General features: G+C 35.1%; 1 pseudogene; it reads left to right on the forward strand.

Moving 5' to 3' along the window:
• The first annotated feature begins 6,719 nt into the window (after positions 1-6,719).
• Positions 6,720-7,109, forward strand: LOC149206571 (oleosin pseudogene; annotated as a pseudogene).
• Positions 7,110-16,996: the final 9,887 nt, after the last annotated feature.

Raw genomic sequence — 16,996 nt, forward strand, 5'->3', positions numbered from 1 at the left:
TCTCAATGAACAGCTGCATCAAAGCCTCGCTTAATCTTCAATGCAGAGGTTCTCTACTTATACTGTCTCATTGTAAAATGAGTAAGTTGTATAGTTTCTCTTGGAGGAAGTGTAACATAGAAAATTTTAGGGGCGAATGTTCGCCCTTTGGGGAAATTAAGGGGTTTTAAATTTTTAGTGGATGAATATTTTGTATCATAGTACATTTTTACAAATCACCTCAAAAACCCCACCTTATTTTAAGGGAGAGGGTAAAAAAGGTAAATTTAGCCCTTGAAATTAGGAGTTACAACCTTCCATTCGCCCATTTTCAAGAATAGGTTTTATTTAAGTGAATCCTATGGGCCAAAGGCCCAAATACCATATTTATAAAAGAGGTATAGTAAATTAATAAAAATATAAATAAATGAGAGGTATGGTAAATAAATAAAACATTTTTTATATTTACTCCATAAGTCACGTTATATACATGGAAGGGTGTAAACAAATAAAAATATAAGTAAAGTGGAGGTATGGCAAATAAATAAAACGTCTTTTTATACTTACTCAAAAGGTATGGTAAATAAATAAAAATATAAATAAACTAAACACATGGTAAATAAATAAAACCTCTTTTTATATTTAGTCCATAACCCTCGTTCTATTTATGAAGGCTCAAGAAAGAGGTTTTATTTAAGTGAATCCTATGGGCCAAATACCATATTTGTAAAAGAGGTATGGTAAATTAATAAAAATGTAAATAAACGAGAGGTATGGTAAACATATAAAACATTTTTTTATATTTACTCCATAAGTACCTTATATTTACGAACACTCAAAAAATGCATTATATTTAGGTGAAACCTATGGGCAAAATACTATGGGACAAATACCATGGACTAGATTGTTATTAATACCATGCAAAAAAACATTATTTAATAAAAATAAAAATGGCACATGGTATTGGCCCATGGTATTCACCAAAATGGCACATGGTATTGACCCATGGTATTCACCTGGAATGTAGCCTATTTAAATGGGGGAATTTAACCAGCATAGATCCATCTTTACTCTGGATCTACTAACCCCCGAGAGGTATCAAATATCATGATATGCAAACTAGCATAGAGTGAAAAATATTTGATCCGATCAAGAGAAAAAATGGATGTTGTAATTTAATGTATGTTAAACATTTTAGCTTGGTTAAAATAAAAAATAAAATAAAAATCAACTATTAATTTTATTAATTTTTATAAATTACTAATAGTAATTTTTAAGCTCCAGGTTTATGATAACCCATGGTATTGACCCATGGTAATACCCTAGTATTTATGTGAGCATAGACTATTTAAAGGGGAAATTATATCATCTTAGATCCATCTTAAGTCTGGGTCTACCAAGTGCTCAGAGGGATAAATAGATTTCATCCCCCTAAGAGTGGTAGATGTGGAGTTAAGATGGATATAGGTTGATTTTTATGATAATGAAGATATTAAATAGACTTAAGAAATTATATTGTAAAAACATTTTAAGGTGAATGGTTAAAGCATAGACATTGGACAAGTATATTTGTATACTTCTGTTTTAAACTAAAACAAATCTAGGGCAAAAAGGAATGGATTGATTGCAATAGTCATCCTTCTATAACTTTCCAACATATGCTGGAGTAAACAGATTGTAATTTGGGTAATTTTTCTAATTGCAAACAGGAACATACTTGTGTATTGGCAGGGCAGGGTGGTTACGAGCTCCCTAGAAGTGATGAATTTGAATTTTTCTTGGTTTTATATATAGTATTAGGTTTTTTCTCATGCTTTCTGTGAATGGCATGGGTGAATTTTATCCTACACCCACTAGGTTATCGATATGTAATTTCGGTAATTTTGATTTCAAAGGATATTTTAAAGAAATGCAATGATTTCATTTGTGTATTCAATAAACACAAGATTTTATAATTGAGTAAAATATTCGCCATGCCTGGTGAGAGATTCGCCAAAAAATTATATATACATATCATATTATTGATAAAATCACCTTCCATTTTTCCTATATACCATGGAGATTCACCCATTTATTATACATGCAAATTTGGGGGGGTTCTTAAAATTTTCCATGAAGTGCAATGAAGTCTACATTTGCATTGCAAGTCTTATAGATCACTAGTAGGGAACTAAATATTGATCTCAATGAACAAATGCATTGTAGCCTTGCCTAATGGTTAAATGGATCACATCCTTAATGAAAAAGTTCTCTAGTTATAGTGTTGAATTGTTAACGAGAATAAACTGGAGAATTTCTAAAAGAAAGTGTAATGAAGTCTACATTTGTGTTGTGAGTCTTATACATCACTAGGAAGACACTAACCATTCAATCTTCACACTCATAACAATAGTTGAGTCATTGTGCCTGCCTCTTGGCAAGGATGCTGCATAGTAACAACCTTGTCATGATTCTAAGGGAAGAATAAATATGCACACTAAGAGATGTGGAACCCTAAGGTTTAAGGGAACAACCTTGTCATTGGCTTTTCTGGTGGTTACGTCTTGCTTGGGGAAGGTTTTGTGTTTGATGAAAGTTTCAATCCTTGATTCGTTGGTGAGCATCCGCATAAAAACCAAGACAAAACTACATTAATTGTGAGCGATGTAAGTTGGATTATTCGGACGCTTGGAAATTATTTGAATTGTTCTGCTACTAATAAGAATTGTCATTGTGTAAATTAGATCATTTTTTTCCTATTATATTGTATTAAGTATAAATAGCTTCTTCCTTAGAACTCCACACTTCCCCATAGAATACTTCCCCACATCCCTACCCAAATTCTTTCCACACAATAAAACTTTTGCACATCAATATTTCTTCACATTCAGACTCCACTTCCTTCCACACAACAATGCTTTCGCACATTCAGGCAATGTTAATGAGTCAACATTAAGATTGACTAATGGTAAATTCTATGATATTTGGATCTAATAGTGCCATCCGAAAATTAATGGGAAACAAAACAAAACTAAATTGAAGTGTCGAAAATTTTTACCTCAAGGAGACTAGAAAGATCCTAACTACAACAAGTTATCCAATTGAATGACAAGTTGAAATATTATTTAGCATGTGAAATTGAAATTATACACTACCACAATGAGCAAAAGTATGCAGGTTCAGGTTAATTAATTTATTTATAAAATATTTGATTCAACAAAATCAATGCAATTGGCCTGATTCGCTTGTTGTACTAACAATTTCATGCCTAGCTTTACAATTTATGGAAAACAATTAAATTAAATTATTGTTGTTGTTAAAAGATTATATTAATTTTTAAATTTGTGTGGTTTGATTGTCGTCGATTTTGTTTAAAACATGGCCACAGGCTCTGGTGAATACACGCCATTCGGTTTTGTTTTAACACATATAAAGTAGAGAATTCAATTTTTGGGTAGACAAGCATAAAGGCATAAGTATAGTTTGGGAAAAAAATGTATGTTCAGAAAATTGGGTCTATATGTTTTAGGACTCATAATGAAGGCAATCTACTTCTCAGCTATTCTGATCTATAGGTCACGGAAACTGTTGATATTGTCAGGCAAGGGTTTATGGACTGAAATAATTGAAAAGTATGTCTTCCTTAAACCTGTTGTTGTGACTATCACTAGTCGAAACAAAGATCAACATATTCCAATGTCCTGGAATCTGGAACTTCTTCTCATCAACGACCTCTATATTGTTGAAAGAAACTCGGTCATCTTGTTTCATAGTCTTCCAAAATATAAACATCCATAACTAGATCCATGTAAAACCTATAATTTGCTAATTCTGTTGAAAATAATGAAAGTGGAGAAAGCTAGGATAGGGTGTGAGGTTTAAATAAAGTAGAAGCAGTGGGAATTTGGAATGGACTAGAAAAATCTAGAGTGTGAATATTATATAATGTACCCTAGTTGTGCTCTTGAAAATTTATAATTAATTATAATATTTTTTGAATATTGTCCAGAGTTCGAGATCAACAAAGTTCAAGCAATATGTTGTGGAGTTGGTGGGTCATATAGTTACAATATAGGTACACCATGTGGGGTGGGAGGAGAAGTTTCATGTGAAAATACTCAATGATATTTTAACTAGGATGGGGTTCAGCACGACAATATAGCTAATTATTTTGGCCATACTGACTCATATTGTGCTAAGATGGTTCATCCTCCACACAAACCGTCCTCTGCATCTTTCATCTCTGCACAAACCATCTTCCACACCACAACCTATCACTTAGAAATTATAATCTTCCCCATATTAGAGTTGGCTAAATTTAGGAGAGTCAGTTAACCAAGTTGATTTAAGAGTTAAGTCATATTTTTGGAAAATTAGAATTTAGAGTGTATGTGCCTGTAAAGTTAATTTAGGCTAGTGACTAGATGAAATTTTTTAAATATCCTTCTCAGTTTATTGTAATAATCAAGTTTTTGTGTGATCAATGGAAGAGTTGAACTCATGTGTTTTTGTATGTTAAATTTGTATTATGCATCTGCCACACTTTTGGATTGCAAGGCTTCACTGGTAAAGTGTGGAAGTCATTTTGCTAGTTTCTTATTTTTGTTTACAATGGCATGGACATTCACAGTGTCCTTCTCTATGGTTATCTTTTCGGTCCTATTAGGTCATCATATTTAAGCACCACGAATTTCTCAAGTAACTCAGAAAGTGGTCATAATGAACAAAGTTGTCTCTAGTGCGAATTTTTGGAAGCTTTTCTAATGGGATTTTTGGGTCTAATTTCTCTAAAATCCTACAGAAATTTATTGAAATCACAAGTTTGATGGGTAACTCCTACACAACCCAAATGTACTAAAGGTTTTTTAGGGTGTTGAATCCATATATACAGTCAAAAAGCCATTTTAAATAACAAAAATCAAGATTTCACCTCAAATTTTTCCACTAGATTCCAACAATTGAAAGTCCAAAAAAATCACACTGAAAACAAATCCATAATGAAAAATTAATATCAATTATGTGCCTTTAAATGGACCTGACACCTCCCCTTCCATCCAATAGACAAGTCAGTCTAAGCCTACCTTATTACAGTTTGATACACACCAATCTGGAAAATGCGTCGTAGCCACCTGCAAATGGATTTTCAGTTTGTCCTGCTTCAAGAGATACCTTTACAGCGAGTGTGTTTCATACGTCGCATGCCACAAATGAAAGATGGGTCGTCAAGACCATAAACCTATTTATGGAGTTGGGTCAATTGAAAAGAAATACTATTGATTATGTCAGTCATCATAAGAATGTTTGTTCATCCATGCAGTGTTAGTCTCGTTGCGAAAACTAAAATAGCTCAACATCCACATATTTTATTGACTTTTCAGAAACTTTGCCTACTTCAGATAGACACCTTTAGTTTTTTTCGCATTACACCTTGTAAAATCACGTGTCTAGGAAGATCAATTCCCTTGTTATGCACATCAATGAAGTTGGAGCACTTATTTTGAAAGATCTATCAACAATATTTTCTCTAGCATCGACATTTCTTGATTTACATATTGGTTTTGTGGTTAACGATTTATAGATAAGAGCATTGATCAACCACTATTTAATTGATTAATTAATTAGTTGATTCTAGATCACTTATTTAAATGTATTTCAGTCACACACATAACTACCAAAACTTCAAAAGAGTGTACTCAAAATCTCGAAAGAGCGTAATCCAATTACACAACCAAACTACAAAGGGATAGCTACAAAGGGATAGCTTGAAAACAATCAATTTTGAGAAACATATATCAATGACACAATTGAAAAACACAAATATTCGACCATAATAAATAATCTCATCATTCAATTGATGAATGACATCATAAAATCATGATACTCACAATATATTCAAACACAACACTCAAAAATCAACCTTCATCGTATTCATAGAAATTGAATTTCAACGTTAATGGTAACAGAGCTTATTAAAAGATTCCATTCATAAATCTATAGTATATGCAAATTAAAGCAGAAGAACTTGATTTCTAAGAGAAGTGAGGATCGTGGAGATGAAGACTATCATTTGCAATTTGTAAACTGTGAGAGTTAATTTGATTCATCAATGTAATTATGAAAGTGAAGGGTGCGACATTACGGAGAGGTACTTGGACCATCTCCAATCTTAGCACACAAATTGTTACTCTCATATACCTTGGCCATAAGATTACCACAATGAACAGATTCTTAATTCTGATGTTTGCAAAGATGCATTGTCTTTTAAAAGTTAAAACCATGAATTGCTATTTATCAATACATCTCACCATTTACTAGAAGTTTTCTCAAAGTGAACCACCTTCATATCCTATTATTGAAAGATATAATTTGTCCTTTTAAATAAAAAACAATGTAATGTTTTTTTAATATAGCTTTATAAAATTCTATCTATTATTGAAAGATGGCAATCTATGTCCTAAATAAAGAACAATGTAATGTTTTTTTGATATAGCTTTATAAAATGTATGCAAAGCTATTGTGGTGCCACCCTGTGAATGCCACATGTTTAACTTTGACATTATTTTGTACCAGTATTATTGGATACAGTAACGTAGAAAATCCACCTGTTACATGATCGTTATCTCTCCTAGTGTTCTCTATTGATATAACAGCTGGATTATTACTGCAAATTCTTTGAATTCTCCACCGGTTGAACCAGAGCATGTCTGGAAAAGAAGAAAGATACAGTTTCAGAGAATGAATAGCAACAAGTGCAGGGGCTGATGCAGAAGATACAGGAGAACGCTCCCAGTGCCCAGCAGGTTATGAAGATGATGGCCGCCATTACTGTGGGAGGGGCACTATTGCTCTTGGCTGGAATTACCCTTACAGGGACTGTGGTAACTCTGGTTGTTGCAACTCCTGTGTTGATTTTCTTTAGCCCAGTATTGGTGCCTGTTGGGACTATTCTGCTTCTCACCACCATTGGTTTTCTGTCTGTTGGGGGCTTTGGAATTGCTTCCCTCTCTTCACTTTCATGGATTGTTAACTACATGAGGGGAAAACACCCACCTGGTGCTGATAAGGTCAACTATGCATGCCAATGCATCGCCAGCAAGGCCAAAGATGTCAAGGACCGAGCCGGGGGTTATATCCAAAACAAGGGTGATTAGGCCACCAAAGGGGGGTCCTGATCATATTTCATAACGTTTTTTTCATCATGGCACATGTTAAATATTATAGTTAGAAATGTTTCTAAGTTTAATATGTCCAACTGCTGCAAATATAAATTAGATTGTTGGTCCAACAATATGTTCTTAGTATTAGAGGCAACTTTTAGTTTGGGGTCATTTCAAAAGTGTTGTTATAGGTCTGGATAATTTAGTCACTGTTTATTCATGTGAAGAAGATCATGGATGGAATGAGTTGTCACTTTCAGTGACAGAATGTCACTCATCAGTCATCATCCATCTGCTCTTCACAATGTGTTGTAGTTTCTTTTAATGGTATTCTTCATGTCATCATGAATTGATCTTCATAAGCTTCAGCATGGTAATTATTGAGAGGTCACAGGTCTCTTTCTTGTTGCTTTGTATTTTTGTTCATTGCCCTGCTACTGTGAGGGCAGGGATAGAATTAATTCTCTCAGGCATCTTTCTGACATGGCTAAGTTTCTGTCCATCACAACTACAGATAGCTTCTTGTGCTCAGATAATTGTTGAGATTGGTTTATTGGCCAGCTGCAATAATCTCATACCCTACAATGTTTCATTTTTCCACAGGCTATTATCAGGAGCACTTTCTGTTCTAAATAAATAAATGTAGAGCATGATCAAATATCTTAAATATAGTATGCTTTTTCCCTTCAAAAAATCATTTTCATCTTTCCTGGTAAGGAATCTTAAAAGAATGTTTTCATGCTTCCTACTTTTTCCCTGAGAATGATCTAATAGGAAGAGTCATTATTTTATTGATCTTCCTATTATTATAGAGTTAATCAGAGATAATAAGTGGCTTTTCTCCTGTCAAAGAGGCCGAACTCAAGGGCTTGGAGAATGGCTAGAGAGGACTTTAAATAGTGTCATGGTTAAATTGGGGATATGTAAAAGATTTATAAATGTTGGGGATAGCAGATTACAAGTTTTGATTGTAAATGTCGTAACTGAACTGTACGAGGTTGTGATGTGTTCAAGATTGTATAACTGGTTGGACAATGTTGAGAAGAAGAGGAAATTAGTGATGAGCCAGTCTAGAATTTCAAATTTATTTTGACTGAAAATTCTATTGTGATCCATAACCATCCCACCACCATTGGTTGGATGATAAATCCAACGTAGTTAGAAGTGACAGACCAGGTTATACCCAGTTATATGGAAGGCCACTCAATGCTCACCCATGGCTATAAGCATTCACATATCTCTGATGGCCATGCTCCGCTGCTAAGGTTTTTTGTCCTCACTCAAGGCTCACATACTCAGAAATAACACATATTACACATATGAGCTCTAACTGCCAGAACACAGGAAGGATACTCGGGCTAATGTGACATGTAAGTTGAATCTGTATTTCAAGAAAGAACTATTCTAATCTCTATTTGCTGGAATGTTGTTATTTATGGTTTGACTCTCTACACATTGAAGTCATGGAATGGACTGATATATAGTCATGAGCAGAGGTGGTCATACGCGGGTAATACATAGCAGATTGGTTGAGAGGGTCTATAATACATAGCTTCCTCTTGCCACAACGCCTCTCAGCTATTGCATCAGAGTGATCAAGGGCAGCTCAATGTGGAGTATTTTCTAATGTGAGATAGAGAATAGGAACCAGACACTTCTCAGTACCCTAGACCACACAGAATGGAAGACTCGAACTTGCACGATGCACCAAAGACAAATAAAGGGAGTGAAAAAGAAATAGAGTTTGACAAAATTACCTCTAGCAGAAGCATATTGATCGTCGTCTATGCTAGACGCATTTGTCAGCTGATTGTCTTCATCGTCTTAGTGGTCTTCTATCATCAGCCAAGTTATGAATTCGAGCTCTTCCTAGTCATCCTCTTCTTCGTCTGGGCTCGATTCTTCATTTTGTGGTTGTTCTTCCTCGGAGGAAGCAAGGTCGTCTGATGAACTCCTACTGTGATTCCCATTGCTAGGCTCAGCTCAACTCAGTTGCGAAGGATAGATCCTAAGATCTGTATGGAAATCCAAAGTGAAAATTGGAAACCCTTGAACCAATCACTGGGTTTTAAAATTTTACGAACAAATAAAAACTATGCTTGGGTAGCTTTCGTTGTCGTTCGAGTGAGGCGGGGATTAGTGGATTTGACTAAAAGGGTGAAACGTTATCACTGCCCTTTCTATTGACTTCTTTTAATTTCAGCCTTCTCACCATTTTTTCCAATGTTCTCACCATGGATTTGGAAATTTTCCTTGCTATTGTAATCATTTTTTCACTTTCTCGCAGAATTTGAGAGAGTCAGAATGGTTCCCACCAACGTTTTGCAAGTTCCCACCTTTTGTTGCTAGGACTTCCTCGCACTTGGTTTGGGGTGAGTAGAGGCTCTTGAGTCCTTGTTGGTCCACTTTGGTAGGGAAAGGGTTCTCGTGTATGTGCATCTAATGATTTGACAAAATATTAATATCTTAATTTAAGAATAAAAAATAAAGAGTATATTAATGAATAAGTTGTTACACTTTGTGAATTTAACTAATATTTTTTAAAATTAATAGGTTTGACTCTATTCATTTCCTTTTACCCATTTTTATAAAGAAAGAGGGGTTGAGGATTGACTTTTATAAATCTATTGAATTATATTAACTTTCTTCTCATTATTTTTTTACAATATAGATGGGATACTTATCTAGCATTAGAAGAGTGTGTTTTTTAATGGAATAAATTGGATTGGTAATAAGATCACTTAAAAGGCACATAGGTTATCTCAACATATTCTCTTGCACTCTTTTCTCATTAAACAAAGTAGCTGGTATTTAAGTTGGAAGGACAAAAAATCATGGTTTTAATTACTATATTTTCATTCTCCACCTCTTAATCCAATGTAATCACAATTAGATTTGATAGAACAATCAGGCCTTGAACAAAAGTAATTCTAGTATTTGAAGCTAAAGCTAATAACATGCTTGAGTCAAATGAATCATTTCAATTATCCATGGAGCTACAACGAAATTATGCTAATTTATCTAATATTGAATCTTGAATGACTAAGATAACTCAAGATTGTGGATATGTCATATTTATGTTGTTTGTGTTTTTGGGAGATGACTCTATGATGGGATAAATGGAATGAAAACATGCAAGATAAATTCAAAAACAAAATGGTGAGCCTACTTAAGAAATTGGTTGCACTAGTTAAAGTGGAAGTTAAACATTAGTAAGAAGTCAAAACTTTTAAGGGGTAGAAAAAGTAATGTGGCATCTCCATCCCATGCATTTTCAGCCATAGATGGATAGCCACTTATAGGCCATTAAAATTTTGGCCCTTGAGGGACCATTTCGCCATTATAACACAAATATGGTTTTCTTAAGGAGGTATGTAATTCATTTAAATGCACACATAAGGTGTAATAACAAAAATGCAATGGGATTAAACAAGCATTCATTAACATTTCATAGCAACCAAGAATCTATGTTTAAATTAAACCTGACCACACATAACATGCATAATATTATTACAGTAAATAATATTCAATCAAATTTCATAGACACTTGATTTTTAACTAAGAATGGTCTAAGGAAATTAGTTTCATATGAACAATTTTCCTCCTAGTCATAGGCATCCACTTAAGATGTCATCCCCAAGTTAGGTTATAAGGTCACTAGGGAAAATCAATGTAAGATATAGGCTCCCACTCACTCAACCCAACCCATTTCTCTCATGGAATTGTTACTTCACTCATTACAAAGCATTACACATATAATCTAACCCACAAATATCAATGGCACTCTCTTTCACTTCCCTACACGACATAAGGAAGATCTTCCCCTACTATGGTCGACAATGCCTTAGGGATTTTCTTCCCTTTAATTCTCTTTAGTGTAGGTAGAAAGAGTCCAATATGTTGAATGTTTTCTAGGAATAACTTGGAAGATTAAAATGTGCCTCTCAAATAACTAATGATCAATTTAACTAATGGGTGAAAGATTCCTTAGTTACCCAACCTCTATGCTCATCTACAACCTCTCTATCTCTTCACCAAGGACAATTGATTCCCCTTTCATGGTGTTTATTTTGATCATCTTCATATTTATGGTTAATTAGTAGAAGAGAATTAGCAAGCACTACAACCATAAGCCTTTTTTATGCCTCAAATGCACCTTGAAATTACTTACGAAAATGTTTTTTCAACCTATTGTGTGACTTTGTGATCCACCCATATTTTAAATAGGGGTCGCAAATTAGGTTGATAATAAAGTTGAAAAGTATTTTTTCCAAAAAACCAATATAATATATGTCAAAAATCTAGGTCAAAATTATTTATAAAAGAATAATTTTAGATTCAAAAACATATGTTAAAAATGGATATTACAAATGTGATTGAAAATAGATTTGATAGCTCCCATTTATTACACAATTATTATAAATGAGGTAGAAAATTATTTTGAAAGTTTAATAGGAGGTATAGGTTGAAACTTTTATTTCAAAAAATGTTCTTGGTCATGAGCTCAGAGATGATCCTAATCATGGTTAAAGATCAAATCCTAATCTAAACTCACTTCCTACTCTAAAGCTTTGCTTGCCGATCCTAACAACTAGTTGAGTCTAAATCACATTATAAGTAGCTATATTCAACTTTGGATTCATAAGCTCCACAATGATTTATATATATGTTATGTTGTTATGCTTTACATTTAGATTAATGTTTGAATCTCTCTCCATTATTAATGTCAATTACAACAATATAATTTAATGTCATAGCATAATCAAACAACAAATTATGGTTGTTGTTGGATTGCATAGTGTTAAACAAATGTATATGGAATGTTACTTAAAATCAATCCATCACGGCATGATAAATTCACTATGTAGAGCTCCCCACCTATCTAATGCCTTGGTAACACTCCTCAAGTGAGGCCTTCCTTGCTTCAAGAATTGATAATGTTAATGCTAGACTAGTACAATGTTTGTTGGACACTTAAGTGGACCCTAGTTTACCAATTAAAGCCAATAAATGGTTATTTTGTTGGGACCATGACATGATTTTGAGGCCTTAGCAAAATGAAGGAACGATTAGCTAAACCACAAGTGGAAGATTGTTTTGATGATAGAACGAAATATTTTCTAATGAGGAAGCTCCACTATTTTGTTGGAGAATGGAAAAATTCAAGGAGACATTCATGTATGAAGACATCTTTGAAATTTTATGTATAGAGTTTTCTAGTGAGTTTGTGTGAATGGTTGCATATTCTTGATGAAGCCCCACGTCACCATTGAGGAGACAAGAAGACAAGTAAGTTGAATCTTAAATCCAATAACTTTGGAGCATTGTGATCACTTGGTTAATCAAGCAATAGACTTTTGGGGAGAGCAGACAATGGAAGGATGCATTGTATCTAGTTTGTAGTAGAATTGTACTAGTTGTACTCAAAATCTAAGGACCAATTTTAGAATGGGTTTTGAGAGAGATTGGTGAACACAAACCCTACAAGGATAAAAATGTTGTTGGTGAAGGAAAAGTTGTTTCCTACTAACCCACTGAGCATGTTGTTGTAAAACCTTACATTAAGGAATGGGTTACAACAAGGTTGGCAAAGATGAGAGCTCAAAGGACCAAATGACCATGGAGGACACAAAAGCTAAAGAGAAAGTTGAACAAGCTTTGAGGAAGTAGAGATAACTAACTAGTGGTGGTTGAACTAGATGTGAGAAAATGAAGAAAGCCACGAGGAGTTACAAAATTAGATTAGTGAGGAAGGGAGTAGTGAAGTGAGGATGAGATATTTGGGGAATTTAAATAGGAAAGTTGAGTTAGCCAATGAATGGTTGTGAAACAAAGGTTTGGTGATAAATATAGCTGAATAAGGAGTAGTATTCAAGGCACCTCAATGAGGTCTGATGAACACACTGGAGTTAGGTTATGAGAGATATGCGCTTAGAAAGTGATAGGTTGGATACAATGTAGAATGATATTGTGGATGAGAAAGAATCAAATGAACTAATAGGAAACCATATTCTAAGACCAACATATGTGCCCCTTCTATCTAAGGAGGATGAGAACCTAGTAGTGGGCATGGCACTAGACATTAGCAACATTGGCCTCGTACCAAACCCACCCCTTATGCTTCTTAAATAAAATTAGGTAACACTGCACTAGCTTGTTAATAATGGTTCAAGTCCACCTATTAGTTAGCTTACTTATGGAGGAAAAATAGGAATTAGAGGAAGTAGTCTTAACAATAGTGCAAGTTGAATATTAGGAGTAGCATAATTGGGAGTTATAGCTATTTAGAGAGAAAGATAAGAGTTTCATGAGTTTTAGTACCTATGATGTTTTGAATTATAACCTAGGAGAATGTAAGAGAAATAATGTTAGAGTGATGCACTATTTAAAAAATTTAGTCATATGTAAATGCTTTGGAAGAAAAACATAATGATCTATATACCTTGATATAAAACAAACCCTAAAAATGTCATTATTAAAATATCTTGTGTAGTTACCTAATATCATTCAAGTAGAATATCCCAATTATTTATGTTAGTAATGGTGTGATCATATTTTTCATTCTCTTAAAGGAACTCTTTCTAGACGTGCACCCCATCAAGCATAAATGATCCTAACATATATATTTGAATTAATATAAATCGTCAAATGACTATCCTCAAAAGAATTCTCACCCATAGACTTGGTGACGGTGTAAGGATCGTATTAAAGTGGCATGAGCTTCTTATGGGAGTTTGTTAATTTATCTTAATGTGAGTCTAACCATAACTTGTCACCAACCTGAAACTTATGTGAAACCCAATGGATTGTGTATCTACTTGTACTTGGAGTTGGCAACTTTCTACAAAATATCATGAACTCATTGTTGAATTTGTTGGATACATTCCTAAAAATTGGTTTCTTTGCTTACATCATTCCAAGCACAAGAGGTAACTTCATGTGTTATTCCATGAATATAGCTATATTAATTTGTGCCAGTCTTTTGTACCCTAAGAACACCTGAAAAGGCTTGTCGCTAATAGAAATATGAAGAGCTATGTCAAATTTCTATTGAAAATATGGAAGGCTTTAAACATGTGTATGTGGATGCTCACAATTGTATATTCTAAGGACATATACGATAATCATATTGACTACTTTTTATTTATCGATCTAGGGATGGAAGGCAATGGATTTGTTCTAGCTTGATGTCCATCATGGACTAAGGGTTAAACCAGAAAAAACTAAGGAACCAACTATCCCTATCAAGAAATATGGTCTTTGGAAACCTAAAATGAACCAAAATATGCTTGAAGAAGAGCTTATGAGTGGATTTTGTTGTGACACTCTTCTTACTTGCTGTCAAAATTCCCATCCTAAGGAAGTGATCAACAACAACAAAAACACATTCATTACCATGCTCGACTGACGAAAAAAATGACATAAAATCCATGGGCACTAACTCCCAAGGATTACCTAGAGTAGGAAAAAGCCTACAACTGGTGTAGATGGCCATTTCCTTTGGCAGAATATAATTCTTCCACTACTTATAGGCTTTGACAATAGAATGAAACTCATTGTTATAAATTGGGTATCTATGAAACCCATTATAGAGTGTCTGGCTATGATAAACCATTGAACGTTCGTTTTCGTGTGGGCACCACATCGATGACATGAACGATTGGCTCATAGGGTCCTTGTTGTGTAACCATTCATCGATGAAATATACTTCCCCAATGAGATAGAATTGAAAATTGATAGCTGCAAAGGTTGGATAATGACATGAACCTTGACTTGGTAACTTGTAACTTGTTAAGTGGGATAAGTTGAAATTGGACATGAGTAGCCTAAGATGAGTTATAGTTAGTTCTTAGGTGAACAAGACATAGTCTAGTTGTAGTAATTGTAACTTGGTCAAGTTGTTGTAGTCAAGGAAGGACTTGGATGGGTTCCCAAGTCCCAAAGAAAGTAAGGGTAGTTGTGAGGGCATGATAACTAAGGAGTGCCAAGGCATGTTAATGAATGAAAATGCATACCAAGGAATGAAAAGGCATGCTAACACATGCCATACATCGTCAATCCATACTAAGGAGTGTTAGGGAGTGTCAGGGCATCAGAAGGGAGAAATAGGTAAAAATGCATGGAAACGAATGAATACAAGTGTGTGCCAAGGAGTGTCAATGAATTTCAAGTGTCCCAAGGACGAAGTGTACCAGGAGATGTTCATAATAGGACTTGTAGGAGGTAATCCTATGGTTGCAATAAGGGGCTAGACAAAATAGTTTTGAATATAGGGAGACTTTGGGTTAGGTACAACACTATTTTTCCAGTGCCTTGGTTGGGTTCCCAAGCCACAAAAAAAGTAAGGTTGTCTATGAGGGCATGACAAAAAAGTGCTAAGGTGTGTCAGGGAATGCTAGGAAGTACTAACACATTCTAGATAGTTCCAAGGCATATTAGGAATGCCAATACATATTAAGTGCTAGGGCTTGCCAGGATGTGTCAAGTGCCAGGGTGTGGCATGAACACATGCTAGGGAGTGTTAGGACCAGGTGTCAGGGAAACACAAGGGAGCACTAGTTTCAAATTGATGGAAATGAAGCGTCAATGAGTTCCAGATGTGTTAAGGATGGAGTGACAAGATATGTTAGACAATTCCAAGGCATGCTAGAGTGTTAGGGAAGCATACCAATATGTGCTAAGTGCCAAGGTGTGCCAATGTGTGCTGAGTGTTAGGGAGTGTCAGGGAAACACAAGGAAGAACTAGGTAAAAATGCATGGAAATTAATGAATAATAGTGTGTGACAAGGAGTGTCAGTGATTTCCATGTGTGCTAAGGAGGGAGTGCCATGGTATGATAGGAAACTCTAAGTCATGCTAGCGTGCCAGAGCAGTATGTGGCCAAGATAAGCCATGTGCCAAGGTGTGCTAACACGTGCTATGGAGTTTTAGGGAAACACAAGGGAGCACTAGGTAAAAATAATGCATGCAAATGAATGATTAAGAGTTTGTGACAGGAAGTGTCAGTGAATTCCAGGTGTGCTAAGGAGGGAGTGATAAGGTTTGTTAGGCATTGTTAAGGCATGCTAGAGGCTAGGGAAATGCACCGAGACGTGTCTGGTGCTAGGGTGTGCCAATAGATGCCAAGGAGTGTTATGGAGTGCCAATGAAATGCAAGTGAGCACTAGTTTCAAATGCATGGAAATGAATGAATAAGAGTCTGTGATAGGGAGTGTCAACGAGTTTTAGTTGTGCTAAGGAGGAGTGACAAGGTATGATAGGTAGTGTCAAGGCATCTTAGAGTGTCAGGGCATGTCAAGGAGTGGTAGGGTGTGTTAGGGAGTGCCAAAGAATGCCAAGGAATGCAGGGGATGCTAACACGTGCCACATAGTGGCAAGGTATTGTTAGACATGCCAGGTGTTATGGCATGTCAAGATGTAAACTATGTTTCTTAGTTGTTTTTATGGCCACAGTTGGATGTGAGCCTTGACTTGGTAACTTGTTAAGTGGGATGAGTTAAGATTGGACATGAGTAGCCTAAGATGATTTATAGGTCATTCTTAGGTAAACAAGGCATAGTCTAGTTGTAGTACCTGTAACTTAGCCAAGTTGTTGTAGTTGAAGCAAGACTTGGTTGGGTTCCCAAGTCTAAAAAAAAATAAGGGTAGTTGTGAGGGCATGATAGATAAGGAGTGCTTGGGTGTGTGAAGGAATGAAAAGGTGTGCTAACACATGCTAGACAATTTCAATGCATGTTGAAGAGTTTTGGGGAGTGCCAGGGCATCATAAGGGATAATTAGGTTAAATTGCATGGAAACAAACAAATAAGAGTGTTTGTCAGGGAGTGTTAGTGAATTATAGGTATCCCAAGGACGAAGTGTGTTAGGAGAATTTCTAAATA

This window comes from Pinus tabuliformis, chromosome 1_2, assembly GCF_031772625.1.
Source record: "Pinus tabuliformis cultivar Carrire ecotype Pingquan chromosome 1_2, CPIR1, whole genome shotgun sequence".
In the NCBI taxonomy this organism is placed as follows: Eukaryota; Viridiplantae; Streptophyta; class Pinopsida; order Pinales; family Pinaceae; genus Pinus; species Pinus tabuliformis.